Below are 17,477 nucleotides of genomic sequence, written 5' to 3' on the forward strand. Positions count from 1 at the left end.
GAAAGACCCTGCTGTTTTAGGCAATCATGTGTCAGGGGCAGCAGGATGTGAATAAGAAGACTGGTGATGAGGATGAGGATGGTGATAACGATGGTGACGGTGACGGTCCCTACATTCATACAGCACTTTAGAGCTTACAGGAGGTCTAATGGCTACTTGTACAACAGTGCTGGGAGCTTCTATAACTCCCATTTCACAGATGAGGAAACAGATGCTCCAGGGCAGCGCTTTGCAGACCCAAGGGACTTGCGCGGAGAAGGTGAAGGTGGGAGGTGTTTGAGCCTCGGGGAGGAAAGGAGGATCGGGGCAAAGTGATAGAGGTGACTTTTTTCCTTTAAAAAGAATGGTCTTGGGGTGGGGGAATGAACTGGGAGACTGGGATTGACATATATATACTACCATGTATAAAACAGATAACGAATGAGAACTTACTCAATGCTCTGTGGTGACCTAAATGGGAAGGAAATCCAAAAAGGAGGGGATATATGTATACATGTAGCTGATTCACTTTGCTTTACAACAGGAACTAACACAACACTGTAAAGCAGCTATACTCCAAGAAAAATTATTTCAAAAAAAAAAAAAGAATGGTCTGTTCCCTATCCATTAGACGGTAAGGAAGTCAGGACAGCATCAGGAAGAGACATCTCCAGTGTGCAGTTACCTCCAAACTGGAACCCAACCAGGCAGGATGTCCCTAAGCCCAGGCCATTTGGGGTCTGAAGGTCGTTTTCTTGTTCAGAGCGCAGCATCCTCTGCAGCTGCGAGACCAAGCTCTCCGGTCAAATCACAGAGCACACAGAGGCCGGGGTCTGCCACTTTCTCAACGTCGCTGAAAGCCAACACAGCCACCAGCTCTGTTCCATGCCCACGTACAGCCTCTGCAGGCTGTGACGAGCCCACTCGAGGTCCCCACCAATTAAGGAGTTTGTGCAAAACGGGCCGTCCGACGGAGGAGCCGAAGGAGGCCTTTGCTCATGACCACCAACCCGCAGAAGGGAAGGAAAAGAGTGGATGTGCCTTTGCTGATGAAGTGACTGCAAAGAAGCAGAGGGCGGGAGAGCGAGGCAGGGATGCCCACCGCAGGCCTCCAGCTGCTAATGTTGTGGGCGGGGGAGGCGGTCTGTTTCCACGGGGTTGGAGGATGCTGAAGCCGAACTGGATGAAGGGAGATAGGAAGCTGCCAGGCGCTCACCAAGACGCAGGAAGCACAGAGAGCTTTCTACACAGCTAACCGTCAAGGGATTGCCTTTAGAAACTATTAGATGGAGAGGGACCCAAGCATAGGCACGAGTAGGATTTTTTCCGTGTATAAAATCATAAGCAGACTGATAAAGCAAGGTTCTACACTCTGGAAAATGCCTGTGAATAAGAACAGCTCAAACGAATCAGTTGCTGTGTCATCCCTCCAACAAGGCCCGGGGGCCGTCACCCCACGGGACAGTGAGAGGGGTTCAAGGCCCCGTTGTGTGGCAGTGGCCAGCAGCGTAAGCCAGGGGAGGTCAGCCCAGGGTCCCTCCTTGGCTTCCCGCTGTCTTGGGTCACAGTCATAATATGAGCTCCCCAAGGGCAGGTCCCCCAACAACTTGTTCTTCGTTGTATCCCCAGGCCCAGAGCTGGACTTGGCATACAATATAGAATTATTGAACTAATTTGTTGAACTGTACAGGGTAATCATCGTTCACACTAAAGAGAGCATTCCTGGCTTTATTCAAAGATTTTGTTCCAGTTGTTGTCTTGGGGTAGGCATTCCTTCGATTCATTTTAAGCATTTTGGCAGGAAAGGTAGGGTTATGCATGTTAAAAATTAAGCAAACAGAACGGAAGGCAAAATTCTGTCAGAAATCCCTGTGTAAGTCAATAAAACAGAGGACCTTTGTTTAGAAAAATTTAATTCACATACACAGTTTCAGAAATATCACAGTAAGTGAGGTTTATTCCTTCTCCAGGACAACTGGGATACCCAGGAAACCAGTGGGACACACCCGGTCTCCATGGTAACCTACCTGTTTCCAGTGACAGGAGAGCTTCCTTCCCACCTCCATGTGGAATCCCGCAATAAGCTAAGGACCCAGCTTTCAAAAATAACAATTTCTGAACACAGGGGCCATACTAATTTTTTAAAAATATGGTTTCCTCATAGTGAAGATCCTGAAATAATTAACCAGATGTGTATGTAATTTTGCTGACAATTATATTTTCTTTCACAAGATCATAAATACAGACACTAGACTATAGAGATATGATTGTTTTAAATTTCTAATTCAAGAAACTATGAGCAGGCACTGAGCTAGTAGCAAAGGCAACCTCTGATTTATCACATTTTATAGCAATATTATTTGCCTGGAGAGACAGCCCAGCCCCCAAGCATCCCTCTCCTTCATTCACTCTGAAATTAATCTTTCCTATTAGCCAATTTCTCTTATGGCTGGCTTTGCCTTCATAACTTTCCACTGCTGACTCAATATCCTGGACTCAGACAGATTAAACCTCTGCAAAACGACAGGAATAACAGCCTAAGAAGCCTTTGGAGGGATGCCACCGAAAGTCAGGCAGGGCCCTGACAAGGGCTGAGATGGCCCTGCTCACCAGCCGGTAAATAAAGACGGTCAACCCGACGTAAGCCCAAGATCAACGCAAGGTCAACCCAAGTCAACCCAACATCAACCCAAGTTCAAGGCAGGAGCAGCACAGGCAGGGGGGAAGGATGACCCTCAGAAGCCCTTCAATTTGCAGAAGCTGAAGACCAGCAGTTCCACTCTGGGGGAGTCAGGAAGGAAGGGCTGGGATGGGATGGGAAACCCAAAAGGTTATTTTCGAAAAGGGAGCGAAAAAACATCATCCTGAGAGACAAACAGTAAGGAGATTATTCCTGGAAAAGGGCCACTGCGCGATCACTCAGTGAGGAGAATACAGAAGGAAAAGCTGGGGTAGGTGGTCCGAGGACATCAAACCACCTCATTAAAAGACCCAATGTCAACACAGCAGGAGCCGTGAAGCCTCCTTACAGGGCAAGAAACAAAGTGAACGCCCAGATTGAAGCAAACAAAATGGAACAAGCACATCCTAGATCATAAACAAACTCTACCCCTGCCATGTTGAAATGGCGAATTTCTTGGAAGACTTGGAACATTTTTTTTTATATCCAAGTTAATAGAGTTACTCAGTATTGAATTTAGATGAGATTAACAAATTCTAACAATGTAGCATGATAAATTTCCATTAATTCAAATCATCACAAGTATGGAATTTATGGGTTCCAGCCAGTCTGACTATAAAAAGAAAGTTTGCTAAGCAAATTAAGAGGATAAACAAGGTTATCAGAGGAATGCGTTCTTCGGGTTCCTTTCTAAAACCTTCTTTTTTTCCTAATTGCAAAACTAACACATTCCCGTGGGTGAAAATTTAGAATGTAGAGCAAAATGAAAAAGCAGAAAAGAGAAACCACTCATGATCCCATCAGACTCAACTGCTAACAGTTCGGTATATGTCCTTCCCATCTATTTTCTCTGAGCTTTTTTTCCGTCCCTATCTAGTTCTACATCTTGCTTTTCAGCCCAATATTTAAGAGACACGTTTAAATTGCTTATTTTCAACCCCTTTAGCAAATACTCACTAGCTTACTACAAGAAATATGTTCATTTCAAAGAATTCTTAGTAACTCACTAAAAAGACCAATTTGAGGTGAAAGCTGGTCAGGAGTTTGCATCAATACATATACTTTTGTCTGAAAATAATACAATTATTTATCTTCTACAATACTCCCTAATTCTGACTTTTCTCTGGTTCACAGTTAGTCAAAACAAGAAGTTCAGTCCACCAGTTTCTTAGATCGTGAGCAGCATGGCCTCCCAGAAAAAACAGAAGTGCCCCATTGCACCGAGGAGGGCGACATCTACATCCTCTACACTGGCTTTTCTTGCCATATTGTCCTCTTAAAGGAATTGTAAACATGGGACTTCCCTGGTGGCACAGTGGCTAAGACTCCGTGATTCCAATACAGGGGGCCCGGGTTCGATCCCTGGTCAGGGAACTAGATCCCACACGCATGCCGCAACTAAGCGTTCACATGCCGCAACTAAGTGTTCACATGCCGCAACTAAGGAGCTGGCGAGCCGCAACTAAGGAGCCCACGTGCTGTAACTAATGAGCCGGCGAGCCGCAACTAAGGATCTCGCCTGCCGCAACTAAGACCCAGTGCAACCAAATAAATAAATAAATAAACAATTGTTTTTAAAAAAAGGAATCGTAAACAGCTTCTAAGTAAGGCTCTCGGATCTAGAGCATAAGACCTCAGCTCAACTGCCAACCTGCTTCCGTGCTCCCACAGCGAATACCCCAATGAAATCACACTCTTCCTTGGTACCAGGAGTCCCTGTCATCTTAATCTCAGCTTCCTTAAGACATAGCACCGTCCCTGGCACAGGAAGTTATAAGAAGGCACTGAATGGACGGATGGGTGGATGAAACACACAAAGGTCGTCTCCCTAAGTTCAGTACCCTCTGCCCTACCCTTTCCTTCTAGTCTGTGCTCCACAAATCTGTTCCTCAATATTGTCACTCTCTTCTGAATTGTGATGCCAGCTCTTCAGATGGCGGTTGCATCTGTGTTTCGTAAGAGGTTCATTTTTTTGTTGCAGTCAGTTTAGCTATGAAAATTCTCTCCATACTTTATGTTGGATGTGCCCTACAACTCAAATTTACTTTTTTTTGGCCACTCCGCGCGGCATGTGGGATCTTAGTTCCCCAAGCAGGGATCAAACCTGCACCCCCTGCAGTGGAGGCGAAGAGTCTTAACCACTGGACCGCCAGGGAAGCCCCTCAAGTTTACAATTTTAAGCATTTTTCCTGGCTTGTAGAGCTGACAGAGAACTTACAGGTTATCGAGCCCCGAGCTGCATTTGACAAATGAGGAAACTGAGATCTGTGGAGGAAAAGCCGCCCATGCCAAGTGAAACCAGACATTCATAACAGGAGGGCAGTCACTCCACCAGCCCATAAGGTCGTGATGCTTTCCAGGCCACTGTCCTGCAGTTTTCATGAGCGCGTGAAACACTCACCACCAGCGACAGCACAGGAAAGAGCATTAGTGCACTGAACCGCACAGTCGCACATTCAGGCCTGCAAAGCAAGCCCCTTAGCTGAGGTGCTAAGTTTTAAATAATTCAATTCACTCACCATCCTACAGTTGAGAGAAGAGGATGGTGGTTTGGCCACACATCTGGACATCCACTGAGTCCCAGGCTCAGTGCCAGGAATGCGGGGCCATGGAGGAGAAATCCACAGGGGCCCTGTATGCAAAGAGGCCCACTGCCCTGGGAGAGGCAGAGAAGCTCAGTCCCCAACCTGCTAGGTCAGGCCCTAGAGAGGCACATCAGCAAAGGGCCTGGAGAATACGGCCAGGAGCCCAATCTGTCCTCCCTGGGGGGACAAAGGTGACAGTGGCTCCCCCCTGGGCCTGAAAGAATGGGTGGTGAATTAGCCAGGGTTCTCCAGATAAACAGACATATGCAAATACAGGATATGCATATATCTTATATCTTGTGTGTGTGTGTGTGTACACACACACACACACACACACACACACACATACGGTAGTCCCCCCTTATCTGAGGCGGATATGTTCCAAGACCCCCAGTGGATGCCTAAAACCACAGACAGTACTGAACCCTATATTGCTATTTTTTTTTCCTGTACATACATACCTATGATAAAGTTTAAACTATAAATTAGGCACAGTAAGAGATTAACAACAATGATAATAAAATAGAACAATTATAACAATTTACTATAATAAAAGTTATGCGAATATGGTCTCTCTCTCAAAATAGCATACTGTACCATCTCCTCCTTCTTGTGATGACATGAGATGATAAAATGCCTACGTGACGAGATAAAGTGAGGCGAATGACGTACGCATTGCGATGTTATGTTAGGCCTCTACTGACCTTCTGATGATACGTCAGAAGGAGGATCATCTGCTTTGGGGATCCTGGATCACTTGAGCCATCAAGATGTTGACGGTTGGATGTCAGGAGCAGATGATGTTGACGGTTGGATGTCAGGAGCAGATGATGTTGACGGTTGGGGATCCCAGAGGGATGAGGTGGGACAGTGTGATATTTCGTTATGCTACTCAGAACATCACAAGATTTTATTTTATTTTATTTTTTTCTTTTTTTTACATCTTTATTGGAGTATAATTGCTTTACAATGGTGTGTCAGTTGCTGCTGTATAACAAAGCGAATCAGCTATACATATACATATGTCCCCATATCCCCGCCATCTCGCATCTCCCTCCCACCCTCCCTATCCCACCCCTCTAGGTGGTCACAAAGCACGGAGCTGATCTCCCTGTGCTATGCAGCTGCTTCACACTAGCTATCTATTTTACATTTGGTAGTGTATATATGTCCATGCCACTCTCTCACTTCGTCCCAGCTTACCCTTCCCCCTCCCCGTGTCCTCAAGTCCATTCTCTACGTCTGCGCCTTTATTCCTGTCCTGCCCTAGGTTCTTCAGAATCTTTTTTTTTTTTTAAGATTCCATATATATGGGTTAGCACATGGTATTTGTTTTTCTCTTGCTGACTTACTTCACTCTGTATGACAGTCTCTAGGTCCATCCACGTCACTACAAATAACTCAATTTCGTTTCTTTTTATGGCTGAGTAATACCCCATTGTATACATGTGCCACATCTTCTTTATCCATTCATCTATTGATGGACACTTGGGTTGCTTCTGTGTCCTGGCTATTGTAAATAGAGCTGCAATGAACATTTTGGTACATGACTCTTTATGAATTATGGTGTTCTCAGGGTATATGCCCAGTAGTGGGATTGCTGGGTCGTATGGTAGTTCTATTTTCAGTTTTTTGAGGAACCTCCATACTGTTCTCCCATCACAAAATTTTAAACTTAGGAATTATTTCTAGAATTTTCCATTTAACACTTTTGGACCACAGTTGAGCACAGGTCATTGGAACCTTGGAAAGTGAAACCACCGATAAGGGGGAACTACTGTATATACGTATACAGCTAGACTCATTACAGAAATCGGCTCAATTTGAGGCCAAGAAGTCCTACAATCTGCCAAGTACAAGCTGGAGAACCAAGAAAGCCAGCCGTGTAAGTCCCAGTTCACACCCAAAGGCCCAAGAACCAGGAACACTGAAGTCCAAGGACAGGAGAAGATGCCTGTCCGAGCTCAAGAGAAAGAGCCAATTTCTCCTTCCTCTGCCTTTCTGTCCTACTCAGGCCCTCAGTGGATTAGATGACACCCATCCACAATGGCGAGGGCCATCTTCTTTACTCTGTCTACTGAACCAAATGCTAATTTCTTTCAGAGACACCCTCACAGACATACCTATACATCCCATACCTAATGGTTTACCAGCTACCTGGGCATCCCTTAGCCCTGTCACATAAAATTAAAAAATAAAATTTAATCCGACACATAAAATTAATCACCGCAGGTGAGATTTTTCCAAGAATCTTACAGATTAGTTATTCTCATGAGGCCACTTGCAGAGTGACATTCCATCATCCTCCCATTCGGGTCCTCTGTGCCTACCACTATCCTGTCGTAACCCCCCTCATTACCCCCCTAACACTAGGGGGCATCCCCCCAAGGAACAGCTAATTCAGCAGAAATGGGCTATGTGATGCAGTAGCCAACGTTTGGGAAGCAATGCTGAGGCTGAATGATGATGACGTGGTCGTGATGATGGTTATAGTGATGCTACTCATGGCGATGGTGATGATAGTGGCGATGGTGGTACCAGTGATGGGCGATGATGTGGCTGTACTGGAAAGACGGCAACTGGCCCAGGACAACACCCAGGGGGAAGGAGTTACAGTGCAAGGAACACGGTGAGACCTTTACACTGCTTGAGGGTCCCTGGTCCTGAGGACCTAGAGTCCCTTACCTGCGCTACACCTCCCCTGCCCCCCCCCCCAACCAACAATGTTGAAACTAATTCCCAAATGCACAAGCTCTCACTTTACGGCTAGCTCTGGGAACAATGAGGCAGGCCATGTTGTCTTTAGGTGAAAGCACATCACCAGGAACGTAGGCTAATAAGGCAGTAATCCTTTATCCTGTCTTTAGAGAGAAAGGAGAGAGAAAAAGCCATCCCCAGAGAACAAGAATGCCAAAGTTCTGGCATGAAGGAAAGCCGGGGCTTAGCGTCTGTCCAAGGCCTGCTTCTGCCTTTACTCACCAGGAAGGAGAAACACACCCAAACGAGCCGCAGCCGCCGGCACGGCCGGGCTCCCACCCCTGGAGGCTGAGCCAGGCCGTCCAGGCTGCGTCACAAAGCGTGGCACTGGCACCGCACGACTGAGGGATTTTTAATAAAGCCTCATCCCTGCCGCCGCCCCACGCTCCGGGGAGGGCTGAGAGCGAGAGAGGGGGCGAGCCCGCCACCAATCCTGCCCCTCAGGGGACCCCCCACCGGCTCCACTCAGCCACGCCCGTAAATACAGAAAACGGCACGACACTGGAAACGACTGTCTTTAAAACGATTGATTTGGAGAGGTTCTCACTTCCCTCCAAAAGTGGATTACAGCGCAGCAGAGAGAAAGGATGGGAGTGACAGCGAAGGGTGGGGAGCTGTCGTCAATTCTGTTTTCTGGAAACTTCTGTTAAATGCACAGGAAGGAAGCAGAGACCTGAGCATTTTGCTGCTGGAGGGAAAACAGCGCTGTGATCCACACATACGGCTGCTCAGAACCATAACTCTGCCGGTGTTGCCAGGAGTCCCCCTTCAGCCCATTGGCACCCACGCACCCAAACTAATAAACGCTTTCCAAGTGCCCAAGGGGGGAGGGGATTAGGGGGTCTGGGCCTCCTAATGTCTGAGAAATAACCCACAGGTCTCTCTCTATGTGCCGCCCCCCGCCCCAAGTTCAGGGTCACTGTGGCTGCATCAGGGACCCTGTGCGACGCTTTGCAGGAGATGCGAGCTGGGGCAATCCAACACGGCAGCTCCCCGAACTCCAAATCACGACCCTCCCGGCTCCCTTCCAGGACCCTTGGCACACACACATTCACAGGCTCTCATGTCATGTGTCTTGCTGCTACAGTCTGGGTCAAAATATGCCTAATAATCCTGAATTTGAAAAGAAACATCGATTGCTGGGGAAGCCCTGCAGCAGTCCCCACTTCCGCAGACACGTGACCAGCCAGACTCAACCGGGTCCTCTACATCCAGGTTTCATGAGATTGTCTGATGGGGCCCAGAACCCCTTTGCTCACATGAGCAAACTCAGAAAGGGTCACTCAGCCAATAAACAACAGAGCAAAGACTGACTGGAACCCCGGTCTGCCTGACCCCATCCCTGGTCTTTCCCCTGGGATATTCTGAAAAATAGGGTCTAACAACCCCAATCCTTCAGGAAGAAACAAGACACTCTCAGTGTCCACGGTGAAAGTTCTCTGCATCAGTGAGTGGTAGAGACCATCTGTGACCTGGTGGTCTACACACCAGACCCAGACCGATCTATATACGCTGGGTGTACAATTTCTGTGTCTCAGGATGCACATTTGTAAAATGGGATCTCCTCCCCTGCTACTTTCCTCAAAGAACAAAACTGACACAAGAGGGGACTTCCCTGGTGGCGCAGGGGTTAGGAATCCGTCTGCCAGGGCAGGGGACACGGGTTCGAGCCCTGGTCTGGGAAGATCCCACATGCCGCGGAGCAACTAAGCCTGTACGCCACAACTCCTGAGCCTGCACTCTAGAGCCCACGAGCCACAACTACTGAGCCCGTGCGCCACAACTACTGAGCCTGCGTGGCCTAGTGCCCGTGCTTCGAAACAAGAGAAGCCACTGCTATGACAAGCCCGCACACCGCGATGAAGAGCAGCCCCCGCTCGCCACAACTAGAGAAAACCCGCGCGCAGCAACGAAGACCCAACACAGCCAAAAATAAATAGAATTAATTAATTTTTAAAAAATGACACAGGAAGAGACTTCTGAACGCACAATGTATAGAGGCGCATGCGCCCCCTCCCTCCCCCAGGGCCTTCCTCCACATCTATTGACCAAGAAACTTTGCTGCACATCCACACACTTAAACTGAGTCACTCCTACCCGGCCAAGTACTGGGGCAAAGGAAGCTGCGCCCTGTACCACTCATGCCCTTGAAGGAATTTACATTGTCTGGGAGGTGATGGCAGGAAAAGCCACAGAAGGGCATCTCCTTACTGCCTAATAGGCCTGGAAGGGAAGGTTTAATTCTTGCTGCTTCTTATCTACCAATGGCTTTGGGCTACTTATTTTGCCCTGGGCATCCTCCACATTTTCATTTTAAAAAATGGGTTTCATCCCATTTGCCTCACATGTTCCTGCTGAAACGAGATAATGTAGCAGGGCCTCACAACACAAGGACACGCTCTGTGCTTTAAATTCCAACACTTTGCTGGATACTCAGGATTTCACAAAAGAAACGTGAGGGAGGCCACTGCAGTTAGTCCAGCCAACATGCTCTGGGCATCCCAGGTGCCCGGCGCTGTGCTAGGTGACAGATGAGGGGCCAGTAAGACCTGAGGCTCCTTCAGAGAGCTCCCCGACCCACAGGGAGACAGCACTGGCTACTTCAGCAGCCTGAGGGAGAAGCCAATTCTAACTGGAAGACTCCAGGAAGGCCTCCCAGAGGGGACCCTTGAGCCAAATCTATAAAAGGAACCATAGGAAGAAAAGGCAAATCTAGAGACAGAAAGCCGGAGGGTAGTTGCCCGGGGCCAGGAGTGGGAACAGGGAGTGACAGCTAATGGGCGCGAGGGAGCCTTCCGGCGCGAGGGAAACGCTCTAAAACTGGATTGTGGTGACAGTTGCACAACTCTGTAAGTTTACTGAAAAGTATCGAATAATACTTTTTTTTTTTGGCCACGCCATGCAGCATGCGGGATCTTAGTTCCCCATCAGAGATAGAACCTTCAGCCGCGGCAGTGAAAGCTCAGAGTCCTAACCACTGGACCACCAGGGAATTCCCATCTAACGATACACTTTTTTTTTTTTGGCTGCGGCAGGTCTTCATTGCTGCGCGCGGGCTTTCTCTAGTTGCGGCGAGCGGGGGCTACTCTTCGTTGCGGTGCGCGGGCTTCTAGGCTTCTTCTCATTGCAGTGGCTTCTCTTGTTGCGGAGCACGGGCTCCAGGCACACAGGCTTCAGTAGTTGTGGCACACTGGCTTAGTAGTCATGGCTCGTGGGCTCTAGAGCGCAGGCTCAGGAGTTGTGGCGCACGGGCTTAGTTGCTCCGCGGCCTGTGGGATCTTCCCGGACCAGGGCTCGAAGCCGTGTCCCCTGCATTGGCAGGCGGATTCTCAACCACTTCGCCATCAGGGAAGTCCTACTAATACACTTTAAATGGGTACACTCTGTGGTATATAAATTATACCTCAACAAAGCTGTTAATTAAAAAAAAAATTTTTAAAGGTCGAGTAGGAGTTTAGTGGATCAAGTGTGGCTGGGAGAGAAGAAAGACGCTGTGCCCACCTGCCTGGCCTCACCCTCACTGTCCCACCTCCCTCCAGACACCTCCTCCCGAGGCTTTTCCCCAGGCCCGGGCCCGGGGCGGGAGCTGCCCTCCCAGCACCTGTCAATTCCACCAGCTCACTAGATGTTCGCCCCAAGACCAAGCTCTCAGGGGCAGGGATGAAGCCCGTGGCCAGCTTTCGGAGCCCAGCTTGAAGCAAGACCACAGTAGGTGTTCAGAAGAAGTTAGTGAGGAAGAGACTGAACTGGGGGGTTGGGGTGGGTGGAAAGGGACAGGATGAAATGGAAGCCGAGCTCCAGGCTAAGGGATGAGGCTTTGCTGGGCATTGGGCAGAAGAGGCATGGGTATGCGGAGGAGGGCGGGGCAGCAGAAGTCTGACCCGCTAGATGGGTGGGGAATGGGGGAAGGGCAGGCGCGGTGGGCTCTGGGCTCTGCTGTGACATGTAGTAGCACGGAGCACACACACAGCACAGGGTCAGGGCGGTGGGAGAGCTCCCTGTCAGTGCACAGACGTGACGGCAGGTGCCTGACCAAGGGGACACCTCCCTTGCTGAAGGGGACACACAGCAAGGGGAGACTTCGGTTGGGCAACAGCGTATTTAGGCAATCAGGGAAGACTTTCAAGAGGGGAACTGCATACCTCCAAAAGCTTTTTTCCTGTGTCCAGGACCACGGCTGCTTTATCCAGAGTCAGAATTTAACAATCCTGAGTATTTCTTAACCAAGGGTCAGAAACCCATCACTAGCTCCTCAAGGAAGACTTCTCGCCTAATGAGGCCGGTGAGGCTGAGGCCAGCACCCCTACTCCAGTCTTCTGGCTTCCTGCCAGCCTGTGTTGTACTAAGACTCTAAAGAGAAACCAATATCCAGAAAACACAGCTACTGGATTAGCGAGCAGGGGTCTAGGGGTAGAGGGTACACTAGGCTTATAAAGGAAAATGAAAAGGTCAAAGAAGCCATTTTGCTGCCCTGATGCAGGCAGGGGAGGGAGCCTGAGGCCTCTCATTAAGTGTCTTTAGTTAGTCACGTGTCATGAACTCAAAGATATGAAGCACTGCCTCTGAAATTCAATTCGACTTGAAACGACATGGCCGAGGCAAGGCTCTCTTAAAGGATTCACTGAGCTTTTCAGATGATTTTTTTCTTTTTAATTCTTTAGACTTGCCCCTTGCTCAGTGCCTAAGAAATGTTCCACCCGTCAAACTGTATTGATTACCTGAAGTTACATTAAACCCACACCAGTAGATTCCAATGAATTTTTTTTTTTCTTTTTGGTGGAAAGTGATTTGAAAGAGTTTTTTCCACGGGGCACGTGGCACCGAGAGGCCCTCAGCTCGCTCTGCTATCTCCATATACAATTACCCTCTGTCATCCCCTGGTTAGAAACTCAACCCAAAGGGAAGAGGACAGGAGCCACATGAGGTGCACAGATGCGCAGACTGGCGTGTGGGCGTGAAAACACGAAAGGAACCCAGCGAGACTGTGGGAGAATGGTGCGTCCTAAAGGAGAGCATGATTAAGTCTCCAAGTGCCCTCCTTCCCCAGCACAATGACATCAAGGGCTGACAAACTAGCAAAACACACAGAATCCGCCATCAAGTCTGGGTTGGCAGCTCGTAAATTGGAAGCATTATCCTGCAACAACGAGCACGGTTTAGGGCCTGGTGGAATGCTAAATTCTAATACCAACCCAATCCCCAACCTAGACAGAATGTTGGCCGCCAAGAAGCTTGCTGTCTGATGCCAAATAAAGTCTGGGGCTCCTTACTATTACCCCGGATTATCAGACCTCGGCACTCTACCACTTCCAAGTGGCAATGCAAGGTCTTAGAGTAAGTCTCGGGGAGGCCTGTGGGAATAAGGGGGATACAGACTGCCCTGAGGGACGAACACTCACTATGGTATTTTTTTGTTTTTAAAGACTTTTTTGATGTGGACCATTTTTAAAGCCTTCATTGAATTTGTTGCAATACTGCTTCTGTTTTATGTTTTGGTTTTCTGGCCACGAGAAAACCGTGGGATCTTAGCTCCCGGACCAGGGATCAAACCCTCACCCCCTGCGTTGAAAGGCGAGGCCTTAACCACTGGACCACCGGGGAAGTCCCTCACCATGCTGTTTTATGTGAATGGTGACCTTGGAACTGTGCACACAGAGCCCTGAAAAGAGGGGGGTGCCAGCCCCAGATGATAGCACTACCTCTTTACCAGATGCAACTGCACAGCAGCTCCAAGTAGAAATGGGGCTTGGTGAGTGCAAGGCCCAGGCTGGGGAGTGTGGGCCGACGGGGGCCCACTCCTTGTCCTTCTGTCCCTTGTATTTCTAATTCTGCACAGCCCTGAGGTCAGAAAGGGACATTAGGACAAATTCTGAAGGAATTCGTCCAAGCTTTTTATTTCTCTAGAGTCTCTCTCTAGAGGGCTTATTGGAAATGAATGGGTCATTGGCTAGAGTTGGGGCAAATCTTTGTTCTTCTGGGGTTTTGACTTATTCTTGTTTCTCCACAAGAAGATGACCTTCCGGACATCTGATTCCCAAAGCCAGGTCTCCCAAATTATTATCACACGTTGACATCTATTTTCCAACTTACAAAAATCGGAATGCAAATGGAGCAGGCAAGGCCAGAACGAGGCACCACGACCACCGGCAAGCAGGAGGCAGAGCCCCTGGCCCTTCCCTCTGGCACATTATGCAATAGAACCTCAAGAGCTCGGTAATTACAGGCCTTTCAAAAGTGAAACAGAAATAGATCTAGGGCCAAAACACTGGTTTCCTTAAGGCAAATGCTGGTTTTAACTAAGGGGGAAAAAATCCCAGCTTTTGGTCTGTCTTCTGAGCAGAGAAAGTCAGACTGATTTTTTTTAATATTATTATTGAATTGGATTATGGGGAAGAGAATAGGATTCAGATCAAGAGCCTTGTCTCCTCTAGGATATAAATCATTTTATGAAACACGAAAAGCAGGTTCCATTCTAAGTATGCTCCTGACACCAAATCAGGATAACAAATTAGCTTATTCGTTCCCCTGACATGCAATCACTGTTGAGATCTCAGGGCTTCGGTCCGGGTGGAAGACAAACCAGAGGTTTCTGCTACTGTGTCATAAAAGCCTGAACAAGCTTCCTTGAGAACACCAACCGGGAGCATCTGATACTTGGAAAGGCACCCAGACCCAGACGCAGGCCCTGCCCACTCCCTGCCAGCGCTTCATTTTAACAACCTCATGTACCATGAGGTCAGCTGCTCCCTTGGCGAAGGGTTTTTTTTTTTTTTCCCTACCGGGAAGGGTCCTGAGAGGAAGAAACCAGAGATGGAGGGAAGGAATCACTGGCTGTGGCAGAAAGCGGCAGAGCAGCCCTGGCCAGCTCACCCTGCTGGGCCTGAGCAAGCGCTGTGGCACTGCTGGCAGGACTCCGCCAGAGAGAGAATCATGGTTAGAGCTGTGTGCACATTCACTGCAGTTCAATGAGTAGTAGGTTTGAAACTAAGCAATTTAAAAATTAAGGCGTGGGACTAGGATGCAGACCCTCAGACTCCTGCGTAAGGCTGATCAAAGGGAGAGGGGATTGCCGTTGACGGGGCCGGTACCCAGAGGGTGTTCAGTGCCAGGGCCTAAGGCAGGACTCATGCTCCGGCAATCATGCTCCTCTAGGGGGAATCAATGTTGGAGGGGAGGAAAAGGGGGCAGCCTTCGGCGTGACCAGGCCTGGCCAGGGTGCCCTGGGAGCCCGAGATCCGTCTCTGCGGGGAGCGCCACTTCACACCGGGGCTCTCAGATTGCAGATGTGCACGCCCCGGGGACTACGCACTTGTTGAACAAAAGGGCTCCTGACTTCCTCAGCCTCTGCCTTCGGCCAGGAGAGGGACCCCCGCTCGGGCGCCAGAGCCTTCGCAGCTGGAGAAGGGCCGGCGCCCCGCGAGGCGCGCTACTGCACCTTCGAGGCGGCGCCGCCCGGGAGCTGCGGCGGGGAGGCGGCGCAGCAGGCAGCCTAAACTTTCTCGAATCTCGGAGCTTCATGGTTAAGTTAGGACGGCGAGTGAGGCACAAAACACGCGCGGGGTGGCGGGGGGGTGTAAGAGTCCCACCCACGATAAAGAAAACAAAAGGATTTTTTAAAAGAGAGACGCTAATGCAATTAACATTAACACCTACTATGTGCCAGGCACTGGGCCGAGAGCCATCTTTAGTGGTTCTCATTTTAACCGTCACGACAGACCCCGAGGGAGGAACTGTCCCCACTTGATAAGAAAACCGCGACCCGGGAAGGTGGCGTGTCGGGCCCAGGTCGCAGTGCGAGTCACGGCGATGCCAGCGCTCCTAACTCCGCATCAGGGCTCTGTACGTCGCCCCTCCGCCTGGGGAAGAGGGAGCAGATGGCCGCCGCGAGGGCCCCCTCCCCTGGCCAGAGCATACAGGCGACTCACGTGGGCCGCGCGGACCTGTCCCCGGGCAGGGCTAGCCAGGGCTGCCCCCTAAGCCCGGGCTAGCCCCCTCGGATCCCAGCTATCCTCCGGGGCTCTGTACTCCGTCCGCACTGGGCCGGCCGGCTGGGACCCCGGGCTCCACGCTCGCGGTGGACCGCCCACGCCCACCCTGCCACACGCGCCTCACGCACAGCCGCTCACACACGACACGCTCCCCGCCCCGGTCCCCACCAGCAACTGCGCCCCGACACACAATTCCACAAACGCAGCCCCAAATGTGCACATCCAACTGCACACACGGATCCGCACGAGGACACGCCATTCCAGGGACACACCACCGTACTCAGTCACCCACAACTCCACTGCGCAAAGCAACACAATCACCCCTCAACACACACACGCACACACACACGCTGAGAGCCCGATCGCAGCGCACGCCGGTGCACACGCCCGTACTCCCCGCAGCCCCGCAGCCCGCCCCTTTCCTACCTGCTCCGTCGCAGGACGCGATCCGCCGGCTCCCCGAGCCCAAGTTCCGAGCCACCGGCGCTGGGGCGGGCGCGGGCCGCTACGAGGGGCGAGTGCGCCGAGGCCGGAAAGGGTGCCTAGGAACGCGGGCCTCCGTGCGCCCGCAGCCGCCGCGCCGGCCCTGCGCTCATCTCCTCGCAGAAAGACAAAAGGAAGCCGGCAGTGAGGGAGAGAGCGAAGTGGAGGTGCCCGCCAGTCCGCCGATCCGCCAGTCCGCCGTCTGCAGTCGCCGCGGCCCGCCTGCCAGACCGGGAAAGGAAGGGACGCGAAGGCGGGGCCCGGAGGCGGGGCGCCCGGCCGGGGTGGGAGCTCAAGTTTCCTGCGGACCCGCCCCCGCCTCGACCACGCCCCAATTTAGCCCCGCCCGTCAACCCACTCAGGTCACGCCCCCGTCCCTAACCACGCCCCCCTTATGGCCCTGCAGCGCCCGGCCTCCGCTCTTCCAACGCCGCCCCCTCGCTACTCTCTAGCGCACGCTCTGCCCGGCTGAGGCCTTGACCCGGTCTTAGCCCCGCTTGGATCTCGGGGCAGGGGCGGAGCCAAGCACCGGCTCCGCCTCCCTAACCTTTGGCCTCTGGCCTGAGGGTGTGGGAGAGGCCTGGAGGCGGCACGCGGGAGGGGCCGACCCCGAGCCCTCTTCCGGAAGTGCGACCCGGGTGGCCCAGAAGGGAAAAAGGCTTCAGTCGCCGCAGGCTGCCTGCCTGGTCCCTCTGGTCCCTTTCACCACCCGTCCCGTGAGCAGATGCCACAAGCATTCCCGCGCCTGGTTCAGGGAAGGAGCCCGGGGCTGGGAGAACGGAGGCCTGGGTTCCAGTTCTGGTTGCCTTTGCTGACTCTAGGCCATTTTGACAAATCCCTTGGACTCCCTCGGCCTCGGTCTCCCCACCCATAAAATGGACAGGACGAGGAGCGGGCTTCCTCGGGCCCTTCCCTCCTTGACATGCTGTGGGGGGTCAGTCTCTGCTCAGGAAAGGGCTTGGTTGCCATCTTAGTCCCAGGAACTGAGAATCCCTGGGCCTCGGA

At 51.1% G+C, this 17,477-nt stretch overlaps 1 protein-coding gene across 1 annotated transcript in view; it reads right to left on the minus strand.

Annotated features, from left to right (window-relative positions):
- The window catches only part of HPCAL1 (hippocalcin like 1), a 111,939-nt gene extending 95,225 nt beyond the window's left edge, over positions 1–16,714 (minus strand). The window contains exon 1 of the mRNA XM_079940350.1: positions 16,416–16,714. The gene's annotated coding sequence lies outside the window, so the exon portion shown is untranslated. The remainder of the gene's footprint in view (positions 1–16,415) is intronic.
- Positions 16,715–17,477: the final 763 nt, after the last annotated feature.

Source organism: Stenella coeruleoalba, assembly GCF_951394435.1.
Source record: "Stenella coeruleoalba genome assembly, chromosome: 13".
Classification (NCBI taxonomy): domain Eukaryota; kingdom Metazoa; phylum Chordata; class Mammalia; order Artiodactyla; family Delphinidae; genus Stenella; species Stenella coeruleoalba.